The sequence below is a fragment of the Rhamphochromis longiceps genome, linkage group LG1 (assembly GCF_057381845.1).
Source record: "Rhamphochromis longiceps isolate RC_006_pf linkage group LG1, R_longiceps_female_GT1.1, whole genome shotgun sequence".
Classification (NCBI taxonomy): Eukaryota; Metazoa; Chordata; class Actinopteri; order Cichliformes; family Cichlidae; genus Rhamphochromis; species Rhamphochromis longiceps.
The window spans coordinates 16,862,661-16,887,097 of record NC_140557.1 but is presented as its reverse complement, the minus strand read 5'-3'; the positions used below and the strand labels follow the sequence as shown (position 1 = coordinate 16,887,097).

At 40.9% G+C, this 24,437-nt stretch overlaps 1 long non-coding RNA gene across 2 annotated transcripts; it reads left to right on the top strand.

The window, feature by feature from the left end:
- Positions 1–5,667: 5,667 nt before the first annotated feature.
- On the top strand, positions 5,668–24,437 carry LOC146678524 (uncharacterized). Of its 2 annotated transcripts, none has more exons than XR_014910280.1 (4): positions 5,668–5,862; positions 16,897–17,001; positions 18,797–19,106; positions 21,976–24,437. It is a non-coding gene; the product is annotated as an uncharacterized LOC146678524 (long non-coding RNA). The 2 variants fall into 2 exon arrangements; XR_014910279.1 differs by having other exon boundaries at positions 5,668–6,126.

Below are 24,437 nucleotides of genomic sequence, written 5' to 3'. Positions count from 1 at the left end.
ATGTGGTGAGGCTCTTGGCCCCCCACTGTTCCTGATGAGGCATGATGGGAAATTACCCAGAGCTCTCTGTTGTCAGATTGTAACTCACTGTTTGGTTGTAATAAGCAGGCAAACCCCTGCATGTGTGTTCTCACACACACGTGCGCAGACACCTCTGATTGTGTGCATTAATTACACTGTGTGAGATCACCACAGTGACCACAGCTGTGTGGGCCATGCCTTGCTTTCCAGGTCACTTGGGTCATCGGCTCCCTATAACAGCTACAGCACTGTCACTGCCAGACACAACAGCACATAATGAGACTTCTCCTTGCTGTGCTCGCTGTTCAGATAAGTGAAACGTTCTTCTCCATCAATCCATCACTTCCTTTCTATCACCTTCCCTACACTGTCATGTCGCTCCCCTTAACATGGTGATGCGAGTGCGTGTGCGCGGCTGCCTGCGGTTTATTGATGGACACGAGGGAGGTACGGGGCTTACTGGGGCACCACCGCTGGGTTAGAGTGGATGGTGGTGGAGAGTGTGGAGTGGGGGGGCTGCCCCTGTCACTGTGGTGTGTCACCTCTGCAGCAGCGCTGTCACCAACAAATGGCGCTTTAGTGGAACCCTGTAAAGAGAGTCGTGCTGAGGTACTGTTTGAATCAGCTTGGGGCCAGTGGGGGACTGCAGGTTCTGTTTGATCAACATCAGCGGATGTTGGGAGGATGTCCACTGTCAGCCTAACTACAGATGACCATCCACAGTCAATAGAGACAGTGGGTATATTTTTTTTATCACTGTATATTTTTCAAGATTTAACAGAACACAATGTAAAAAAAAGGGGGGGGGGGGGGGGGGGGGGGAATCAGAGGTCAGTAATCTCATATATTATATACTGCATAGTCTTTCTCTGGCATTACAAAAATCCAGCATACATGAAACTGATACAATTTTAATTTCATTTCTGGGCGCAAAATATCTATTACTGTTAATTCAAAGTCAATTTTCAATTGACTTGAACTGAAAATTGACTCAATTCAAAAACTGAGTCAATTCAAAGTCAATTTTTAATTGACAATTTGCAGTGAGTTGGAGTAAGTGTGTTTAATTTTAGAACCATTGTTTTCCAAATGAGTGAACATACATGTCTTACCTCCACACCGAAGGTAAGTGGAGGCTTTAACAGATGGATTTGATAGGAGCTAACATAATTTTCCATGATGTGGATGAAACATACATGAAACACGACAATAAGCATTTGTGACTGGAGGCGAAAATGATTTTGTACATTTTTACTCCCCTAAACCTGTTTATGTTACACTTCATTCCTGCTGGGCACCAATGTTTCCTCACTGGATTTCAGTTTAAATGTAAAACACTTTATTTCCAAAACATATGCACATTTATATACTTCAGATCAATTGCTTTCGATGGCCAGGGAGTTTTAAACAGTCAAAACAGCTCAAAGGAGACAAATCAAATCTAAATTATAATTATGTGAGCAGAAGTCGGATGTTCATTATATAATTATAATTATAACCAGTGTGCTGTCATTTTTTATGATAATTTCAAAGACTATTATTGTATATTGTATTTGGTATATTTAAATGACCATAATAGAGTATGATATGTATTCAGTAAATTGGGATTAAGGATGATGGAATGATCCCCATCAGATTACCCGTTTTGATAGTAGATACCCACATCAGATCTTTAAGATATCTCTGATCGCTATATTATATTGAGAGCGTTGTAATTACTTTTCTCCCTGCAGCGCTTGCTGCTGTGCCGAGCACCTCCTTGCACTGCCGAGGAGATACCCTTCTAAGAGAAGCTTTTGCTAATGGATAACAGTCAGCCTTACCACTATCATAGTGCCGCTGGCGGAATGTGGGCAAAATGGCAAGGCCCAACTAAACTGGTGTGACTGAAAACATTCTCAGATAGGGCACAATCCATCCATATACACACATATACATGCACAGCAACACACACACCCAGAGGCCAGGAGCTGACAGTAAATAAAACCACAGTCCCTCCTTAATTAGCTCTCTGCCTAAGGGTGAAAACACAGAGAGAAAGTGTGTCAGTCTCTCCCTGTGTTGGACGCTAAGCTGCCACTGCATTCCTCTGTCCATGTTTGCTAAGAAAAATGGCATTTCAGCACAATGATTTGGGTACAGATGTAATTGCACAGCCCTTTGTGTACAAAAATATCAAGCGATTGTTTTAAAGTTAGTTGTTCCTTACCTAATTTTTATCAATTCATTTTTAATGGTCTATTTTGGGACAATACAAATAGATAGTTAGACATTTACTCTAATTAATAGCAGTGAATTTGCATTAATAAAGTGAATGTAAATTTAGGTCATGAACGTCACGAGGCATGTGAGTGCAGTGATGCCTCACCCTTTTACTTGTATCCTCATTATAATTTAAAAAATTGTGCTCTCCTTTCAATAGCTGTCCATGAGTTACTGACCCTAACCCACATATTAAATAGGTGCTGTAAGCATGAAATTATTATTTTTGAACTGCATCTTATTTATTTTTCATTATTGCAACAGAATACGGAATATGATGTAAAGCCATGGAAAAATTTTTTTATATAATTTAAATCATCAGTGTAGTAATGGACAATTTTCCTGGTTTGAATGAAAGGCAGTCAGAAACTAGGATAACAGTGCACTACTGACCCCTGCTGGTGTTAGCTGGAAGAAACAGGTGTATGGGACAATCCAAAAATACACAACTATTGACTAAAATGACCTTTTGCTTTTTCACTATTTTCTCCAGCTCCATACCCACACTTGAAAAGGCATGTACTGAAAAATACATTACACACAATCCCTGACAAAATCTATCTATCTATCTATCTATCTATCTATCTATCTATCTATCTATCTATCTATCTATCTATCTATCTATCTATCTATCTATCTATCTATCTATCTATCTATCTATTATGCATGCATACATTTTTCGCACATGCTCTCTCAGCACAAAATAATGTATTTGGCAATTTCTCCTCTACCAAACAGGCTTGTGTGTTACACCTGACTTAACTTCTTTAAGGGCAGCGGATTTACACCTCGTTGGCCATCTGATGTCACTAAGCCAGCGGTCAGAGAGAGGAGGAGAGTGCTTGTAAGTAAGACCTCTGGGGGAGAGCAGCTTTAGGAGGTTAAGTAAATCTTGTAGTGGACAAAGGCCAAATCAGATGGGACACAGAGGGGGTTTGTTATGACTCACTTCATCATTCAGCAGCTGGAATAAAGGGATGAGGGGGGATGATACCTGCTTGAGAAGCACGAAACATATGTGCATTAGTATTTATCTCCTCCTCTGCCCACAGTTGAGCGTTGTCTAAATTCTTGCAGGACGAGGCCAGCAAGTGTATGAGATCAGACAAGCACAGGACGCACGTCACTAAGAGCGCATGGCAGTGGCCCTGGAGCCATGGCTAACTATGAGTGCACTATCATTCGCCACTGTAAGGAAAGACCCAATTAAGAACATTAATTATGCTTCCTTGGCACTAACTCTATCACTCTCTTTTTAGCCTGGAGAGCATTTAAGTCTAAGGCCTTGGCTGCATGCTCCCTCTCATGCTTTAATCCAATCTAGTAGACGAAGTTTGTCATGTTTGGCAGAACTGGACTTTCTGGGATAAGTTGGGATATCCAGATGGACAGAGTAGGAGAGTTGAGCTCATCCACAGGGTAAGGATGTGTAGTCGCACAGAAAATGCAGTGTGATCTCAAAGACTAATTCTGCAAGGTTCTCCTAATGCACTGTGAAAAACCTGTGAGGGAGGCAGATGCAACATGGTTCACGTCAGCATGCCTCACAGCTCTTTGCTGACACAGAAAATGCTAAACTGATACAAGCCTAACGTCAATTAGAATTTCTAAATACAGTAAAAGTGAATGTGTGCATTAATCCTCTGTGTACACTAATATTAATTATAGGGAGTGAAATGTGCTTCCCTTGTTCAAATCTATATACTGCCCGAAGCATGCTGTCTTAATATATAAAGTGTTTTATTTGTGAGGTTTCTTTTTACTTCAGACTTAGTTTCTCTGCCTTTGCTCACTAATTAGTAACATAATTAGAATTACTGACTGTCATACAAAGATTTCTTTTTTCAGCTACATGGTGATGGTTTTAGAAGGGTTTTTCTCAGCAAGTAACCAATTTCCATTGTGACAAAAAACATTAAAATTTTCATACAAATGTGTCTCTGTAAGAGAGGGAATGACAGTCCAATTAAGGACACAAGGTTGTTTGGTTTATGATTTGATTAAAACTGCTGCAAAAAAGAAAAAAAGATTTGATATGAAGGAGATCTGTTTTGAATATGAAATCCTTCATTAGAGCCTGGACGATAGAGATGATACAGCTCTACACTATGTTAGCTGATTTCATGTCCTTGTTCAGTTAGTGCTCTATGAAAAATGAATGATAATTGTGAACAGTGTCAGTCAGTAAGCGTTGCGTGTCTCAACCTGATGTTTAGTCTAATTTAGTTGTGAAAGTGGCTTCAGCATGAGCCCCTATTCTGGCCAGACTGGGACAATGTTTCGTTGATTTTATCCATCCAGTTTGTGTTTTACCTCAAATTTGGACACAAATAGTATTAACCTCCTAAGACCCAAACTCTTTGATATTTTTGTACATATTGGGGCCTGATGAATGTAAAAACAAAGAATTGCTTTCTTTGTTTGTTTGGGGTTTTTTTTTACCTGATTTTTTGTTTCTAAGAAAAATGAGAGCCACATATGAGGATATTCGTTTAAAATTTCAATAGACCAGTAGCAGTATAATGTCCTCGTAAGTGAATATCAGGCCCTTGTAGAGCAAAATGGAGTATTTTGGTCTAAATAACCCAAAATGTGATGTCCACATGTAGACGCCAGGTCCTAGGAGGTTAAAGAATAACAATGTGTCAAGCATTAAAAAAATCAGGATCAATAAGTACAAATGTGCTAGACATTAATGTCATAGTTTGTGCCTTCAAAGTATCCTGATGGTCATGGCAAGGTCACGTCTTTAGGACATACCGTGTTATTGTGCTGTTACAGTTTCAGCAGTAATCAAATATCAACATACACTCGGATATTATAAAGTTGATCCAAAAAGTTTATCCAAAACATGTACATGTTCAAGTTCAAACAGTTCTTCTGCTTGCCTTCAGGGCATGCAGAATTAAAGCATTTCATTTCAGAGGTCTGCATCTGCACTGAGCATTTCCGATATAACCACTGCTGGACGACACGGTACATGGATTTAAACTGTAACATTATCATAAGGAATGTGGTCCCTTAAACACCGCGGACTGAACAAGTTTGTCTTTTATGAATGAATGAATCTTCTGCTGCCCCGACCTGTAGTTCCGAACCAAACACAACTCTTGAGATGATCCTGCTCATAAAATATTCCCAGATTACCAGACCTCAGTTTTCATGGCCAACAGAACATTAACATGCTTATTGCTCTCGCCGATTATCCTCACTATGTACGGTACATTAGCGAACTGTACGATTGGCCAACCCCCTGCCTGTGCAATCAACAGAGAGCGTGAATGAATGATCAGCCATTAGCAGGTCGGGTGTGAACTGTGAAAATGGGCTCTCACACCAATGACTGCAGGAGGCCTTGATTTGCTTTAGCCTAGCTTAGCAACCTGCTAGCAAGGACCGAGCGGTTGTTAACACTGTGGCAGTGCGTGAGCTAGCGTTAGCCTGCCCAATGTAATGCAGTGGAATACGGACTAGTGTAGCGTGTTGAAGCCCAGTCTAGTGGAGTGCTGTGTGCAAGATCATAGTAAGACTCCTTGCTAGCATATGCTTGTGTTTAATGCAGCGACCTGCTTCTGCATGGTGAGTTTACACATACCCTGCAGTGAAGGTAGTGTGTGTGTGTGCGTGTAATATCAGTAATCAGTGTACCTCACACAGACAGAGTATAACTAGGCCCGGTGTGGTGAGAGTGGCTGAGACCAGCTCTCTGCCAGCCCAAGTTGACTGTTTCAGCCGCTTTGTGTGTGTTTGTGGTCATGGATACTAAGACTGGAGGCTCCACCTTCAGATGCCGTCTAGGCAGCCAAGGCCCCTCAAGGTCCAGGTAATAGGACCTTGGTCCAGGTAATAAGTGTCTTTGTTTGTGCTGTCTTCTCTTCATGTTGCATTTTATTTATTTATTTTAGAGAGTGGGGGGTCCTTTAATACCCCTGTGAGTTCTCTGTGTGTGTATGTGTGTGTCCTCCTGCCTGTGCAAATGTTAGTTTAATGCATTTATGACCTTTATGCAGTACACATGAGGAAAGCAAAGAGATGAACTCTGTTATCAGTGTTACAGGAATGCTGCAGAAAGGGTGCACGGAGCTTTGTGTGTGCCTGTGTTTGTGTGGCTCAAGCAGTGTTGGTCTGCTCTCTGTGGATCGGATGCTATTAGAGTTACCAGCATGAAGGCAGCAACATGTCCAGGGTCAAGAGAAGATTTCTGATGGACAGGAAAAAAAAAAAGTGCCAAGTGATCCTTGGTTGCGTTTTGTTGAAGTAAATGTAAAAAAATAAAACACAAGGAAATAGAGAAGGGATTCACTTGTGAGGAAAGTAAAGCAAAATGGGTATTGTGTGAAATGTGACCTTTTGTTGTATCTAATTGAAATAGAAAATGCTGGGAAAAGTAAGAAGGAACTTATTAAACCAGATTTTTAAAACTGTTTTATTCTTTTTAAACTGCTAGAGATAAAGGAGACGGTAGTTCAAACAAGCCAGAGCCAATGGCACATTAGTCACAATGAAGAAATCAAGACCGTTCTGATCATGTACAATTTTCCACTTTATCTTGTTTGACAGTGTTGAGAGATGGGCGTGAGAGGGGTGAGAAAGCGTGATACTGTATTTCAGCATCATGCTTATTTGGTTTTTCCACCTTCACACCCCGGTCAAATTTCACGGCACAGAACCATAGCTGCATGACGGTTCATCGTAGTCCCTCGAATCAGTGGACCAGAGTGGACCCGAGGCCGCTGACTGAGCACACAGCTCGCTGGTATTAGCTCAGCGCGCTGGCGTCTGCAGTGTGCATGGTTAATTCGGCTGTTGTTGTCGCTTATGTGTGTCCCAGTGGAGCCAGGGCGCGTTGCTTCGCAAGCCTGGTTTTAGTTCCACTCACTAGTCTACATGCACACATGGAAACTGATGTGAGATCCCTCTGGGCTCTTCCATCACTTCATGTGTGAAAAACCTGAAACTCTTACCTAATACGGACTACATTAGTTTGGTATTTTGTATTTGATTGATGGCGACCATTGAGGCTCAGAATATATATACATATTTTGTTTTTGCTTTGTTTGTTTTTTTTCTTTGCACGAGCTTTCAGGTTTATTTCTGAGTTAAAATAATTGGCTCATCTATACTGCAGGCTAATACATTTCCCTCTACATCAACATATTTTGAGACGTAACTCAACTAATTGTAAATTATGCTTATCATTAAACTTTTAAATTATGTGTTTACATTGTATTTGTTTCAGGTGCAATAATAAAAATATGTATGTGTATTTATGGGGGCTGATGCAAGACAGTAAGCACGCATATAACCTTACTTTTCAAGGTCAAGCAGCTCTTTCTGTTTTCTATAATGATGACCTCTCTGTTCCCTGTCACTGAACAGCTCAAGGACCTCAGATCCAACTGTCATATTCACATCACAGCACTTACCCAGGCTACCCTGTCCATCACCAGAAACAAACATTTCATTATCATTCTAATTCACTGGCAGATCACTAATTCATCCCTCATGCACTCAGATTTAGGCATATTTTTGAATAATTCAGTGTTATTTGTTCATTCAGTGTTCTTCCTTACATTAACATCTCACTTTCTGCATCCGTACTGGCTCATCTTTGTGATGTGACCAGTGGCTGTGTGATAAGAAGGCTAAATAATGAGTAAGCTTTAAAACAAGTAATGGTTGAGCTTTACTATCAAACTCTCACACTGGGGATTTGTAGATTAGTGTTGCTTTTTGATTCCACACCCTCAACCCGTTGATGTGGCGTTGCATAGATGTTGTTGCCCTGATCATCATTCAGGCTTGGAGTCATAATAATGAGCAACAGGATGGGTGCAGCAAGAGACGGCGAGACAAATACTGGGTGCATGTGATGTTAAGTGTAAACTCTCTTAACTGGATTCACCTGATTTGCGCCTGTTCATGCCCCAGTGTGCTCAGGCATGCTAGCTGTTCAGCACCCAGGCTCATTATAAGGCCTAATTCAATTGACCTGGGGATGTAAACACATCTGTACGCAAATATAAGCGGGCCAATTTGGAGTGCCGCGACACTGAGCTGCAGTGATTTGTTGTACCGAGAGGATAATCAGCACAGAGCCTGAAAAGTAATAGTGAGGAGGCAGTAGCAATAAAGTAGTTACTGTCTGCTCAGGGACAAAAAAAAAAAAAGATGAAGGGGTGGTGGTGAGGGGTGGGGGCAGTGCAAGCTCAGCTAGTGTCCCATGCTTACTTGGGTGTAATGACCCATCAGTGGTGACATCTTGTTTCATCAACTTCTGCTTCCTTTCACTTGTCTATCTGGGCTGAGTCTCTCCTTATCTGCTGCCCTTCTCCCCTCCTGCCTACTGAAATCTGTCTTCCTCTCTCGTGTTTTCATTTTCTGTTGGTCTGTATCTACTTCTCCTCTCAGCTAGATGCAAAGGGTTACCCTGAACCACATAGTGGAGGACGTACAGTTTCAGAGCATCTTGTATTCTGTGAGAAGGCTCAAAGACCCATTGATTTTTTTTTTTTTTTTTTTTGAAATCGCTGCTGGCATACAATCATTTAGTCAGATTTTGCTAAATGAGCGGGTAATAAATTTGATTGTGTAATTGTTATACAGATCAATTTAGAGCAAATAGCTGTATTTGAAAGTGGAACAAGCTTGATTAAGTTATCACACAATTTTGATAATCCAGTAATCGTGTAATTCTTTTAAAGCAAAATAGCAAAAAAAAAAATCCTCCTGTGACACTAAATTGAATATCATTTGTTTGGGTTTTCATCATATGAGATGCAAGATGCCATTGTGCACCTGTGGAACTGAAATGGATTGTGACAAAACAAGAAAATGATTGCCATAATGACCGGTAATTAAAGTAATAGCTTATCAATTATTTGAATTCTAATTATTGCATGGTTTTAATTTTTTGTATTTAGCAAGCTGGCTTGACCTTCGCTACATGTCGTACCCCTGCTGTCTCTCTCCATGTTTTCTGTCTGTATCTAATACACAATATAAATGCACACTTTTTTTATTTTTTAAATATCCTGGACAGACAGAAGTAAGATAGGTGAAGTAAGAGGAAGCAGTGTGAATCAAAAACAGTATAACGACATTGTAACTGTCTTTGTCAGATGTGTGTGTGTGTGTGTGTGTGTGTGTGTGTGTGTGCGCGCGCGCACATGTACGCTTGTGTGTGTGAATGTGTGTATGGGAAGAGGCACGGGGGCCGAGCTGACGAGGCCTCTCACTGGGATACTGGCAGGCCTTACTTGCCGCAGGCCCAGCTCTCAGCTCCACCTCTGACAGGCTTCATACTTATTGCTCAATGACATTCGATGTTTTCCTTCAGTTTGCTGTAAGATTGATTTCTCAGATATGTTTGAAATATCTCCAGAGCCCTAGAGCGTGGTGACTGGCACAGTGGCACAGAGAAAGAGAGAGAGACAGAGAGGTGGTGCAATCGGGGAGTAGAGGAGAGGATGGTGTGTTCGAGGCTAAGGATAAGTTGTAAGGAAGAAGAACAGTGTAGAATTCTCCAGTTTTGCATGAATGGGAGGACGTCTTTATGATGCTTTTAGCTTTTGAACTTTTTGCCATCTTTGAAAATTTAGCCAACTGAAAATTTACAACAAAACAGAGAAGCATGAGCTTGTTCGTTCATTCAGTTCAGTTTTATTTTTATAGCTCCAAATCACAGAAATGGTTGCCTCAAGGCAAAGACAGTAAGGTAAAGACAATAATACAGTGAACACCCCAACAATCAGATGAGCCCCTGTGAACAAGCACTTGATGACAGCGGGAAGGAAGATCTCGGTTTTAACAGGAATAAACCTCCAGCAGAAACGGGCACAGTCAGGTCTTGGGGGTGAGGGGAGAAAGACAGGACAAAAGACACACTGTAGGAAAGAGATGAATAATAACCAATGATTAAAGTTTGTGTGTAACCAAATAGTACATTTGTAACTCTCATCTTATGTTCAGATAGATTGTTCAATTCACATTATTAAATGCCTGAAAAAAGGGGGTGGCCCAGTGGTTGAGTGTCTGGAGCGCATACCTCAGTAGCATTCTCTCAGCAGTGAGCTTTCGGTTTCAGTTTTTAACCCATTTTTCCTGCCTGTGTGCACTTCCAGTATCGAATGAATGCCTGAACAATCTTCCTCAAAATAATACCAGAAAACAGTAGAAATGGCTTAAAACATGGAATCCTAGAGCTGTGGTTGAGGCCACGATGTGAAGTTTCCTTGTAACAAAGAAAATGTATGTATTGCCTTTCATGACGTGAGTGTTTCCATAAAGTTACATGACTGTGAAAAAGGGTGATACTGCAGAAAAATCACAAAAAAACCCCATCGCTCTGTAGAGTTTAAAAGTCCTTTGTCTTTCCAAAGTCCAAAAGTTAAATATTTTCAGTGACATAAAACGCACAATAATAGTGGGTTCCAGAATGAATGTGAAGTTGGAATTTCCGAGTTCGAGTTTGGAATATGAATCTTGAACACCTCCTCAACTTGCATTTCCTACTCGGAAAGTTGGAACAGCCCCAGCAACCACGAGTTAACAATCCAAGATGGCGGCAGCAAACATAAACAGTAATGAAGCTGTAAAACTTGGAATCTGTGCTGCTGCTGCTGCTGCTGTGTGTTTGTGACTCGCTAAATAAGCCGTACACCTTACTGCAGCAAATTCCAAGTTCCGAGGTATTTTGAATCTCTCCATGGAACCTGATACCTGACAGGCAATTAGTCCAAGATCTGGAGAGGCCTGACGGTCCCTTTAGCGTGGCCCCTGTTGTGGCATCGTACCTCTCTCTCTCTTCCAAGGTGTTTATCCTGTTTGCAGAGGGGCCTGTAATGAAATTTTCCCCTTTGTGAAAATGCATCCTCTGTGCATATTGCATTATGTCACATCTCATCAGTGAGCATTTGATCACATCTACTGCTTTGTTTTCTCTGGAAGAAGGTGGGGGGTGGGGGGGCACAGATCAACTGTTTTAAACTCTTTAATGCAATTTAACAATGCCACATATTCTTTTCACGTTTCATTGGGGTCCTTTACGTGTGAAATTACAGAGCCTTGCCTAGCCTGACTGACACAGCGCAGCAGAGGCAGGGTCACACCGAAGCGCCAGATGTGGGAGGGAGAGCGAAATTAATTGCTACACATTGTTCAGTGGGTGTATGTGCACCTTTAGTGAATTAACCGCTCTCTGGGTGTGACTGTTTGAATAAGGGGAATTGGGTACGAGGCCTCTCGCTCACAGCTGAAGCCAACGCTAGGCGCTGCATCCAGTTTGCTTATCTGCCCCCTAAATTCACATGCTTAACTTGTCGTTTGTTAGTGCGTGAAGTAGGAAAATATTTCTATGAACAACTCGTTGCTTAGTTGTTGTTCTCAATTTCTTTGTGTTGCTCTAGCAGTTCATATCTAAAGTACATGTATGTCAAATGTGTATTTTAAATCTGCTTTAACATATTTTTAAAGACAAGGAAAATGGCATTTAAATGCAATTTGAATATTCTAGATACTCTGAATCTAAGAAAGAGCCACTTAATTCGCGTGACATATTCAGACAGACAGTTTTAATTGTGATGACCTGAAAGCTGTGCATTAGGTAAAAATGGCAAACCAATTAGAGAGAGTGTCAGCATGGGCCCAATAATGTGAATCTTAATGTTGTCTCTACTGACTTGCATTGCTATTAGGTTAGACAATGAGATTGAGAGCACAGATAATGCACATTAATGACAGTTGGATGGCAGACATGAGGAGCATATGGTGCTCTCCTATGGCCATTTACAAAGTTCATACCATGCTTTCACCCATCTGGAGTATGGCAAGAAAGTCAAGTTTATATTTAAGATTTTGTGGTTTCTATAATTCAAAGAATAAAGCTTAAAATATATTTGATCTTGATTTATTTTGCTGCATTGATACCCGATTTTGTGGCAGCCATAAGATCTACAGAAAGGCAGTGCATCATCATGTTCCTCTGAGGTCTTACCATCTACACAGCAGATACAAGCCCTAACCCATGCTGCCAGCTTCATCCCTATCAGAGGAACTAACAGTGCCCACTGTAATCACGGGCCTGGCATAGTCTCCAGCATGGAGAGTTTCTCGTGGACCATCCCTTCAGAATAGGTCCTTCCACCTGGACCCCCCCCCCCCCCCCCCCCCCCCCCAAAACCCCCTGTCTCTCTATTTTTCTGGGCAATAGGAGGGTGGAAGGTTTGGGGATTTGATGGGGAGATGGTGGGTGAGGGAGGGATTGGGGAGGTAGTGGAGGTGGCGGGGGCACTCTGCTTCCCCTGGGGCTGCCTGCTGGAGCGAGGTGACCCAGCTTGTCGCTCGGTGACCTGTGAGAGGGACATTATGAAGTGTGAGTGGCTGTCACCCTAACCGCTTGTGACAGCACGGCTCCCGGCACAGCTGTGCCAGCCAGAGACCCAGGGCCCATGGAGAAAGGGGGTGGGAGAGAGGACGCTTTGGAAAAGGTGCGGACTTGGGGCGGGGTGTTCAGAGGGTGTCTGTGGTGGGGCAGGAGGTTGGGAGTAGAAGGAGAAAGAAGGTGAGGGTATCAAGGCTCCGTCTCTCATACTGGTGTAATGACTTCATCCCACTGATTCCGCTACTTAACGGATAGCCCTGCAGGTCTTTCATGTCAAAGCCAGTAGATTTGGGCTTTGAGCTACACTACATTATAGCATAGTGACGAAAGTCATAAGACCAGATGTTGTCCTTTAAGCGACCAGGGTTACATTTGTTCTAAGCCCAACTCTCAAAAACAAGGCGTTCTTCATTAGCGTTCCTATTATTTTCGCAGTTTACACAAAGAGCTTACATTTTATTGTCTCTATTGTCATTTTCAGTGAATGATTTACTCAGCAAATGTTTTGCCCCATCAACTTCCCTCAGGATGGCACAGAAGCACAGAAAGCAAACAACAAGAGAAAATGTTTGTTTTTTTTATTGTTCTTGTTCTTGTTCTGGCGCTTTCGTCTAAGCTGCTCTTCTTAATGATAGGTTGCAGGACCTTGAAAGGGTTTGTTCAGTGTAGTCCACTGCAAATCTCGAGTAGAAAGGTCAGAGACCTTTGACATGCCTGTGCTGTTATTTACCATCCAGTTAAACTCATTAGTTTGTGACTTGACTCGGGGAACAAAGGTGTTGCCACCCAAGTCCCAGTCAGGATCATTAAGCTTTACTTCTTTTGATGGAGTAATTGGGCACGTTGAAAGATAAAGCAATGGAACTATACATAAGTTTGATTTCTAAGGTAATGCTTAATATATTCTCAGCACATTTTTTTTTTTTTTGCAATACATCACAGGTGAGTACAGTTCACAAATAACCAACGAGTATTTCACACTATAAAATGCAGATAATATGTATGTGCAGCTTTTGAAAGTGTTCTGCCTCCCAGGAATATTATCTCATGCCATATGGAAAAGTCCCAAAGCCTAGTGTCAGTGTCTGACAGTTGTAGACAGCAATAACCCTACTTCCTTGTGGCTGAGCACGCAATGTGATTTCCCTCAGCAGGTCTCTAATTTCCCTAATCACTGTACAATGCAAATAGTCTCATTTACACATGGATGAGCAAACCAAGAAACACAGAGCCTCATTGATCTTAAGGTGTTCACAGGAACCAAATGAACTCGTATGTCTTATTTTATTTTCATGTGTATATCTTGAACGTGCCAGCATAGAATAGACACATACTTTTTGTTTATAGCTACAATTTGGATATCTTTGCCAACCTTAGTTTATGTCATCTGTTACCGAGAAGACTCATTTGTCGCACCTCACTGCAGGCTGCAAACAAAAAAGATGATATGAAATTGTTCTAATTGAGTAATAGTGCTGGGAAAGAGTCATTATCTCACAGAAACACAGCGTCTAGATTAAAATATCCCAAGTGAAGCTCACTTAACCAGTCAGCTTAGTTAACTACAGTGGCTAAAGTTAAAAAAAAATAAAAAGAATAAAGATTTTGGTAAAAAAAAGTTTATTGCTTTTGTTTTTTCTAAAGAACAAAGAGCCTATAAAGAAAGCCATACAAGGCAATACAGCCATGAGATATGATTGTGAAATATCTTGGCAAGTTTTATATAATTTTTTTCTTCACCTTGTAGAATAAATTGTAACCTTAGTAAATTCAAGCAAATACTATACATCTCTCGGGCAGCTGGTCCAAAGTGAATGTATGCACTATTGTGTTGAGGAAAAACCTTGTTAATTCATAGTTAATTTTATTTTAGTTATGTACTATTACCAAACAATGAAATAGTAGTTAACATTTATTAATTGATTTGTAGAAAATGTCTGTTTGAAAAGTTGACACTAATATTTATAGATGTCTCGAAATGGTAATTAAGTGTGGTATAATTTGATAAAATAAAACATTTAAAAATCACATAATCAAGGAACAAATTATATTGTAAATTCATTTGACCGTTCTGACATAATAACCTGGACACCCCAACAAAATGACTGCAGAACCACAGACTGTAATACAGCGTCCAAGTCCCGTATGCAAATATCAAATGCATCTAAATGATATGTCATTAAAAGAACCAGAAAGGTTACAAACTGTTAGATGGTTAATGCTGACACATCTGATTTTCTCAGAATCCACCTTTTGACATTGGGCAAGAAAAAGTGGAAGTAAATGCTACTTTTCAGGTATAAAATTCAAATTGGTGTTCAGAATGTATATAAGTGGTTTACATTAAACTATCAGACTTTTGAAGTGAATCCCACCTCACACACATGTCACAAGACAAACACAAAAGGTCATCTTATGCCTATAATGACAACCCATTTTCATCATAATGTCATTGTTTAATAGTGAAATATTTACTTGCTTTGTATTCAGTCTTCTTTTAACTTTCTATGACTATGCTGTATCCCTCTATCCCCGCTCTGTATCTAAACCTTTCCCCTTTACTCCACACCTCTCTCTCTCTGCATCCCTCTGTCACAGCTGACCTGTGTCCTCTCTCTGCAGGGCCTCTCCTGGTAGCGCCCAGCTGGCGCGCTGGGCAGAGGCAGGAGGTAGTGCCAGCTCTACTGGTGCAGAAAGGGGCACACCAGGCAGACAGGCCCAGTGTCAGCAGCAGCAGCAGCATGCTATCCCCCTGGCTGCCATGTTCACAACACACACATATGCCCACATATATCTATATATTGCCGTAGCCTGAATGCATGCACACACCAGCATCAGTGGACCAATGCCAAATGGGTTTGGTCTGACTGGGACCTAGTTAACTGGGACAAAACATTTGTTTACACACTAGACTAGTGAAAACAGGCACAGAGACACATTGAACCACGCACACATTCACATGGGAGGGCATGCAGAGACAATGCTGCATAAAGGAAAACCAGCACTGTCTTTTCCAAACTCCTTAATGATTAGTTTGACAGATCTTCAAGTCAGCCTGTGGCCCGTTGTCCCTGAAGGAGTGTGAGTTATACGGTGCAAGTAATAGAACACATATTGAACTGTGTGCATGTTATTGACTTGTAGAAGTCTTCAGGGTCAGCACTAGAAGCTGGTTGTAATTAAGAAGATGGGGACTTGGCCTCCTGCCTGTAGTTACCCCTGCAAGACTTCAGCCCAGGGTTTGCCTATGCTCTTACTATTGATTTAACTTGACCTTCTTCTGCCAGCAAGTGTATTAACCCAAGTAAAACCTTACAGCCCTGAGATCAGATCTGCAGTAATTACGATCAACAGGGAGAGGAGGAAAACATATTGCACCTCGACGTACATCATTTTGAAACTTGCGAGCTCAGGTGGCTTGAATTTAAATGTCAAGATGTATACAGACTAATGTGGCAACACTGTGACATATATAAGTAATGTGAGGTTTGGAATCGTTCATAGTGTAGTGTATTTGTAATCTTAGATTCATATGGCATATTGTTTGTTTCTGCATAGGATTTGGCTGATTTGCATACTGTTTGATTATCAGAGCCTTGCGTATTCAGCCAAACTTCCTCACTGTTGTTTGTATGTGTGTGTATTTTGACCTCTTTACACAGAGAGCCCCCCAATTGTGCCCCAGCAGCCAGCCGAGCTCAGTCAAGCGAAGCCTATATGCTCACTGGCATTTCACACACCCAAACGCGTGCATGCAAACACACATGAATATCACTTATCCAGCTGGGCTCGAATGCCGCACACTCTCTCACTGTCATACACACACACACACGCACATTACTTTAGATATGGAAATAGTGGTTAGGGTGTTATTCCCTAATGTACACCTTGTATAGCACCTCTGTCCAACAAAAAAAACCCAACCTCAGTCACATCTCCACTCCAATCAGTCCAACTCTTGCTTCACTCTGCAGGTCGGCCCACCCTTTGCCATTACCAGGATTTGAGGCACACTTCCGCCTTAAAAGTTGTACACCACTACCTTTGATAATCAAGATGGAACCTAATTGAGCTCACCCATGCAGAAGATGCTCTCGCCTTTTTCGCGCACACACACTTTTTGAGGAGATGGGGGCCTATACTGTTTCAGCTCATCCAACTGTGAGATTCTCCTTTCCCCTTTCCAGTCCTGCCATCATCTCACTAATGGTGTTTCTATCTCTTCTCCATAGGAGGTAAATGAAGCTTTTAAGCAGGGCTGAGGGAAGGGGGACCGCTGAAAAGATTAATTGACTTTCTACAGAGCTTCACTTATCCTCCTCTGGCACCTTTGACTTGTGAGTGTATTTGTGTTTGGATTACATGATTATATCACCGTCATTGCAGCAATTTGTGGTTTGTTCAAAAACTGTTTGAAAATATCAAACTGTGTCCCATCAGCCATTTCATCCACAGTGGCTACTTGATAACTCTCTGTACAATTAGAGCAAAGATTGGTGGCATTCGTGGTTAAATTGTTTGTGATTATAAATGAAATGAACTTTTCTCCAGTTAAATTTATATGTGAGTGAAGCAATACGCAGAGTAACATCAGTGTGGTATTTCTTATTGATTCTGTTCCCTTTTAGGACCATAATTCTGGCACAAAACTAGCTACACGAATGGATAAGTGCAGGTTTGATGCCTTGATTTATCCTCAACACTATTAAAAAACTTTAATGCCACTTTAATATAGATTTGAATTAAAGAGCCAGATAACAACCCTGCAGCAGTCCATAAAGTTTGACGTCACATAAAGTATGTACAGAAATATACTGCTGAAGTTGAGCACTTGGGACTGATGGTGGAAAAAAATGAATGAACAATGTATATTTTAATTTTAAAACTTCTGTAGTAAGACACTAATATAACTGAAGAGTTTATACTTAACCCTGTTGCACCGAAATCTTTTGTTGTGTTGCCTTCATATTGCTGTACTTATTTAATTTCTTAAAATCTGCACAGGATTTCTTACAAATTTAGTGAGTATAAAGTGGTAAATATTTTTCCCTCCTTTGATTTAGCTGCTGTGCACCAGACACCATTGCTACAGCAGACATTGTTGTTTTATTCAACACTGTAACATATCCTTCCTTCAGAAGCTAAGTTGGCTTGAAATTGCTTTGATGAGCAGTGCAACAGAAAAAGGCTGGGTGGAGTCTACTGCATAGACTACAGTGTGCCACGTATCGCACCTGTTTGTCACAGAGCTCTGGCATATAGCTGGGAGATGTAATTCGTATTGTATTAATTGTAAGATACAAAGGGTGAATTATAGCATAACACCAATACAAGGAAAGTTCTCACACAGTTTAAAATGACAACAAATCTTACACCTGGACTCATTCTTATGCAGAACCTCTAAAGTACAGTTAACTGATTTTAGAGTCCCTCTCTTCCGGCCTGACACATGTTCATGGACACACACACATGTAATGAAAGGTAATGCATCTGCTTCTCATATAGAGAGAAGTCTGACTATGTATGCCGGTGTGATGAGAGTGCGAGGGAGAGAGAGCAGAGAAGCAAAATGTGTGAAAGTACTGAGTTCGCTCCCTACCCCCATCTTCCTGCTATAAACTCTACCACCCACAGCTGCACACACTTCTCCTGTCACGGTGATAATCTCTTTGTCAGGAGCCGTCTGTTAGAGATTTGTCCGTCTGATTCGGTGAATGTCCGAGTGGCAGGTCGAGCTGTAATGCCACAGGGTGTCCAAGGGTCTGTGTCTGTGTGTGTGTGTGTTTATATGCATGTATGCACATCCAGTGCCATAGGTGGTGGGATATCTGTCCCTGTCAGTGTGTATATCCCTTTTCTTTGGACCTCTGTTTTGTGACAGAAGGGGAATGTTGGAATATAAAGGCAAAGATGTAACTAAAGAGGAGACTGTTATAATGTGAATTATTAGCTGTTCTAACTTTGAAGTGATTCCTACAGTGAAAAAGTGAGCAATGTGAAGCTGCAATTTGGTGACGTACTCGTTTAGCCATGTTATGGCCTCTAACCCTCATGCTAACACAGTCAATTTGGATTTAACCCAGATGTTAGCGCTACCTACAGATGGCATAACATGTCATCCTTTTCCAACAGGCTATGGTTATAGCTGCTACCCCAGCAGGACCCCTTCTTGTCAGCCACTAATGCTGTGACTGACATCCATCAACTATGAGCCACCACAAGATGGGTAAACATGATAGAGGGCAAGAACTGGTTGTGTCCCGGCCATTTGTGAATGACTCCTCAACTGAAATGAGGGTAACCTGGATGGCGACGTCAACACAGACCTCAATTTAGACAAAATGAAGGAGGACAAGGATGACACCACCTTCCAGCAGTTGACCTGGCGTGTATTTACATTTCTCAGGAGGTGCACATCAGAAGAAACGGTTCTGGTTATGTCGTAAGTTACGATGTACATCTGACGCAGAACTATAATTTATGTGTTACTGCAGATTGATCTCACTATACAGCAAAGTCAGCATGTTCCCTTAACATTGTCACATTGTTTATCAAGAAAAGACTTGGAAGATATGAATCCAAGCCTTGTACTCTGGTATAAAATGTATGTAGTTTATACACTTATTCCATGCTCTTCCTGTGGAGGAGTCCAAGGCTGTGGGTGAGCCTTGCAGTCTCTGGTGGGACAGTCTTGTGGTTAAACCTGTCAATCATGGACAAAGAAGGCTGGAGTCATGGACGTACCCTGTGTCCCGCCAAAGGTCTTTTGTGGCCCAGTCTTGGAGAAAATGAAAGACAGAAAGACGGAGAAGCTTTCGTCCTCTGCCTACCACAAAAATCAAATTCACTACCCCACCAGGTGCATAGAGCTAGCATTGCAGCTCCAGCAGTGGCAGTGAGGGATAGGCAAAGTGGAGTTAAAATGCAGAGAGAAGGAGAGTGTGTCCCAATCTGCTCAGGAGGCCAAGGCAGGCAGAAACCACAAGGCTTTCGGGTAAAGCATTTATTTCTAGTGGTGGCTGCAAGAAACTTGTCATGCCCAAAGGAGGGTAAGAAGAAGTGTTTGACCTAACGTTTAATCAGTATTCTGTATCACCTCATGAAGGGATGGAAAGGGTAAACTAATGCCCTCATAGTTTATGATTCAGGTGCTTCTGCAGTTCCCAGTTTATCAGGTCTTTCTCGTACTGCTTTCCATTTGAATTGGGAAGCCAGAAAGTTCAACTTCTAAATTAGAATTTGCAACTGGAATGCCCCCTCAACTCAGATTTCCAACTCAGAAAGCTGGAGAGCACTTCCAGCCCTGATTTCACAATCCAAGATGGCAGCAGTGAACATATATAGTAAAACTGTAAAACCTGTAATCTGTGCTCACACTGTTGTGTGTGACTCATTACATAAGCCATGCACAGCCAGCTTCTATCTGTGAGTGCACACACATTGCAAGTTTTGTGATGTATTAGTGGCTCTAACTTGCCTAGGGAGTATAAAAAATATGTTTTTTTTTTCTTTCTCTTCTGACTACTGCTGCTACTACTACTCTTCCCAACTCCAATATCTTACTTAGGTGGATGGAATCCAGCATCAGTCTCCATCCCCTCTAGTTCAAAGAGAGGAGATGCTAGGACAAATGACAGTGCCACCAAGCACCCCTTCAGTATCATCAGTCACTTCGAAATACTTTGTTAGTGTCACCAAGTGTGACCACTTCATTTTGCTCAGGGGGTAACAAAACAATGAAAGTATTCTGCAGCCAGGCAGTTTGCCAATTGTAGGGTGTCCAACCAAAAACATAACAAAAGAAACTCTCTTTCCCTTCATCCCCAACAGGAGGAGCTCCTGTTCTTTTTAAGGGCAAGGGAATGGAAAAGGCCCCCACTTCTTGGCTTGGCTTGAGCATATGTCATTTCTCATGTCCCAAAAGCACAGACTACAGTTTGCTGTGAAACTACCAAAATGTTTTACTTCAGTAGCCAGCGGCTATATTTCAGACATCTCTGCATGCAGGTGATCAGCAGAGGTCTCCCAAAGAGGAGGCTCAGAAATGGCATTTAATATTGCCATTAAAAAAAAAACCCAACTAACAAACAAACAAACAAACAAAACTCTGACGAAAAGCAGGGTTATCTCTCGCTGAATGTATTAAACACTTACAAAAGTACATGTACATCGAGAAAGAGTGCTTGGGCCTGTCAACCCCTCCATCCAGGATGAAAGCTACACTGGCTCAGCCAACGCTGGAAGTCAGTACCTCAGGTTCGGCCTAGCATACTGTAGCTCAGCTTCTGGAGGGCTGATACAGTCTGGTTGTGGGGTACATCTCACATAGACTGAGGATGTGGATCTAGGACTGCAGCTTGACTGGTTTGTCATTAAAAGACATGGTGTTAAGGTGACTGTACCAGGGGATTTCCTAAGTGGAACACTTCACTTCCCAGGGATTTCATAAAGTAACAGTGTTTCTTGTTTTGTTTTGTTGGGTTTTTTGTTGTTGTTGTTTTGTCTTTGCATCCATCTTGGTCTTCCTCATCTTTATGACAATATGAAATAGCTTTTTAAAAAAAATAAAAAATAATGTAGCGATGAGGCAACCAAAATACTGCAAATATTAATGTCTTAACTTTACAGAAAAATGTCATGTCCCTTTCAACAACACCACTGTTGGTACTAAATCAGAAAGTTGCTTACATAGGCATTTGAAAACTTGCATATTGCAGGGTGCTAACCTGTATCAGGTGCTAACCAGTTTTCCAACTCATGGTTTACTTAAATATCCACAGATTTAAAAATAATAATAATAATAATAATAATAATAATATGATATAAAATCCTAAGACCAAAACCAATCATTTGTATTTTTCCATAGTCATAAGGTAAAGTTACAAAGATTTCAATAAATTCAAAATGGCGATATACTCTTAAGATTCTAAGTACATTTTTGAAGTTCTCCCCTTATGAAAAGATAACATAAAATCTGACAAAGCTGTAATTGCCGGGTTGAGTTATTGTTTCTCAAAGCTCTTGTTCTTTCTTTTGCCTTTCATCTCTCCCCTCCCGACACCTTCTCCTTGCTATGTCTGTTGTTTGGTCTCCTCTTGTCACTCCACTGCAATCATCTTCACAGGGGGGCTTGTCATCTGTATCTACTCATATCCTACAATCCCTTTTGCTCCGAGCACTACTGCACTTAAATGTCAGGGCTGATGAGCCCGCCACACCCACCTGACACATCAGCTCAGTGCCTGCTAAAAGCTTTTATGGTGTGCCTGGTGGTTGATATAAATTAAAGAGTTTTCCTTCTTCTTTTTCAGGGATTATGGCTCTAAAGGGACAACTTCAAGTAAGCAGTGGAAAGAGAGCAAAAGGATGGACTATGATTGGTTGCCATCTAGTGGCTTTAACTCTGGCTTGCTGCTGCTGCTGCTGCACCATGAAGGTTTAAAATGTTGGGTTTAGTAGGTTTCACTCCTAAAAAAGGCAGGTAATAAGAGATTTCCTCTACCCCTCACAGGCAAGTTGGTGTCAAACATTTTTCTCAGTACTTGTAGATATTAGGAAATGGTTATTAATGACTGGAAAATAATTTCTTTTGGTGTGACCCTTCTTATTAAATATAAAACTACACTGACTTCACAGCAATTAAATGGAACAGGACCTTTTGTTTATGTTATGAAAATATAGATTTTTACAAGCCAAATCCTTATTAGGCAATGGCTGATTGATTGCATGCAGGTTAATGTCATCGATCACGTTACTGGGAGCGCTTCTGTCACAAGTCAGAATAACAAATCAAACCAGCTCTTCATACACTTCAATGTCATTTTCCGTTCTTTTCCTTTATTTGTAAAACTTTGGCATTCTGGCCAATATCTTCAACAATTGGCTGGGTATAGACAGTATGTACACAGCAATGGATGCACAACACAATGTAATATGTACAGTCCCAATATATTTGCTAAACAATATATCGGTCTTCCTGGTTGCTGACAGTTGTACAACCAAGCCTGCCGATACAACATACTGTTGGTTTTGCACAACAGTACGTACAGTCTAAATTAATAAACAATATATACAACATTACTTTTACGGTTGTACAACACACATACTCATACTGCATACTTATAGTTTCATCAGTTCGCCAGCCACACCTTTTGCCGTTGTGCAGTGCAACAAAACCCACAGTTTTTGAATTGGCAAACAAAACTGTGTCCAGAATGTATTGTCTCTACTACAGTGCTTATTTCTTGCACATCTCAAAACGTTTTACCTCTGATCAGCAAGTATGTTTCTAACTTGTGGAGCATTATAATCTACATTGCTACGGCTTACCTGTACAACACAAAGTGCTACTAGTATCTGCAAAAAACCCTGTTCTATCATACCTCGTCTTTATGAGTGAACATCTCATTAGATAAAATCAGGGCAGCAGCATTAGACAGTATATACAAAAATCTGACACAGTGATTCTCCAATGTTTTGGCTTTCAGATACTAATGGCAAACATAAGCCTACTGATAAACACATTTGAGCACATGCAAATTGATGAATTATGCTGGACGTTGTCTAAAATGTATAGACTGCAGAGTGTGCCATGTTTCTTTTAAAGACTACTCAGTGAATCAAAGGCTGTGGAAGACAATTATGCAAGAAAAATCTTGATCACATTTTCTACCAATAAGACTAAATGGCATTGCTATAGGTTCTGTAAATAGTCAGTCTTCCTGTGTGTTTTGAAATTTGAGCATAGCTGTTCAGTATCTCAGTAGCTGTATATTCCAGAGGAGCAGAACAGAAGAGACATGGGTAAAGTGGAAATGATGTTACTCCAGTTGAATGACGACTTGCTGAGGACTAAAGTCTCCCAACAAGTGTTGCTCCACCTCAGACATGAACAACACCGTATGAAAGCAGCTGAATCGGGCAAAAAAAAAAAAAAAAATCTGGTACAGAAAGGTGCCAGTGGCACTGGCCTCTGGTGTTTTTAATTGTACTATACCTCAGCCGTACAATATATATATTTACGCTAGGTTGTTTTGTTCTGCTGGTGCTCGAGTGCAACATCCAGTGGTTCTTAATGTAGATGGCATTTTTAAATAAATAATTCCCTTTGGTAGGATATTTACATTTTTAACAGGCATGAGTCTGAGGATTGGAGTAAAATATGCTAATCTAAGAGAGATGCTGTGTGTATAAGTTATGACTTCGGAACAATAAATGCTATGCTTTTGTTGACATACAAAAATATATAAACCATACTGCTACTTTTATGTTTGTGGCACTGAATACTCGTTTTTTCAGTCTACTGTTTCTTACTTTGAACTGCAGCCGTTCCTGCAAATATACAGTAATTCAAGGCAGATAAGAGTTTGTCTGTGTGTATTGTAAGACAGCCTTGCCACTTATATGACCAAGGATGTTAACCAACTGAAATCAAGGCCAGCTTCCAAAGGACGGGTAAGTTAGAAGCAATTTTTTTTAATAAAATGTCTGTATGTTTGAATTGAAAATTCTCTTTTCAAAATTAAGAATAATTTATTTTAAGGTCTATTATTTGACTTCCTCAAGCCACTCAGTTTCACAGTTTCCAATGAAGGTGCATGTGATGAATTTTATATCAGTGCATCAAGCTGTTAAAATTGAAACAATTCACCGAGTGACTTGACGCTAATCCTGGTGCCAGTACAAGTAGGCCTCTATATTGTCATGTTATAGTTTATTAGATGTGATTTGTGCTTTTTAGAATGCAGGTCTACGATTAAAAGCTAAAATTATA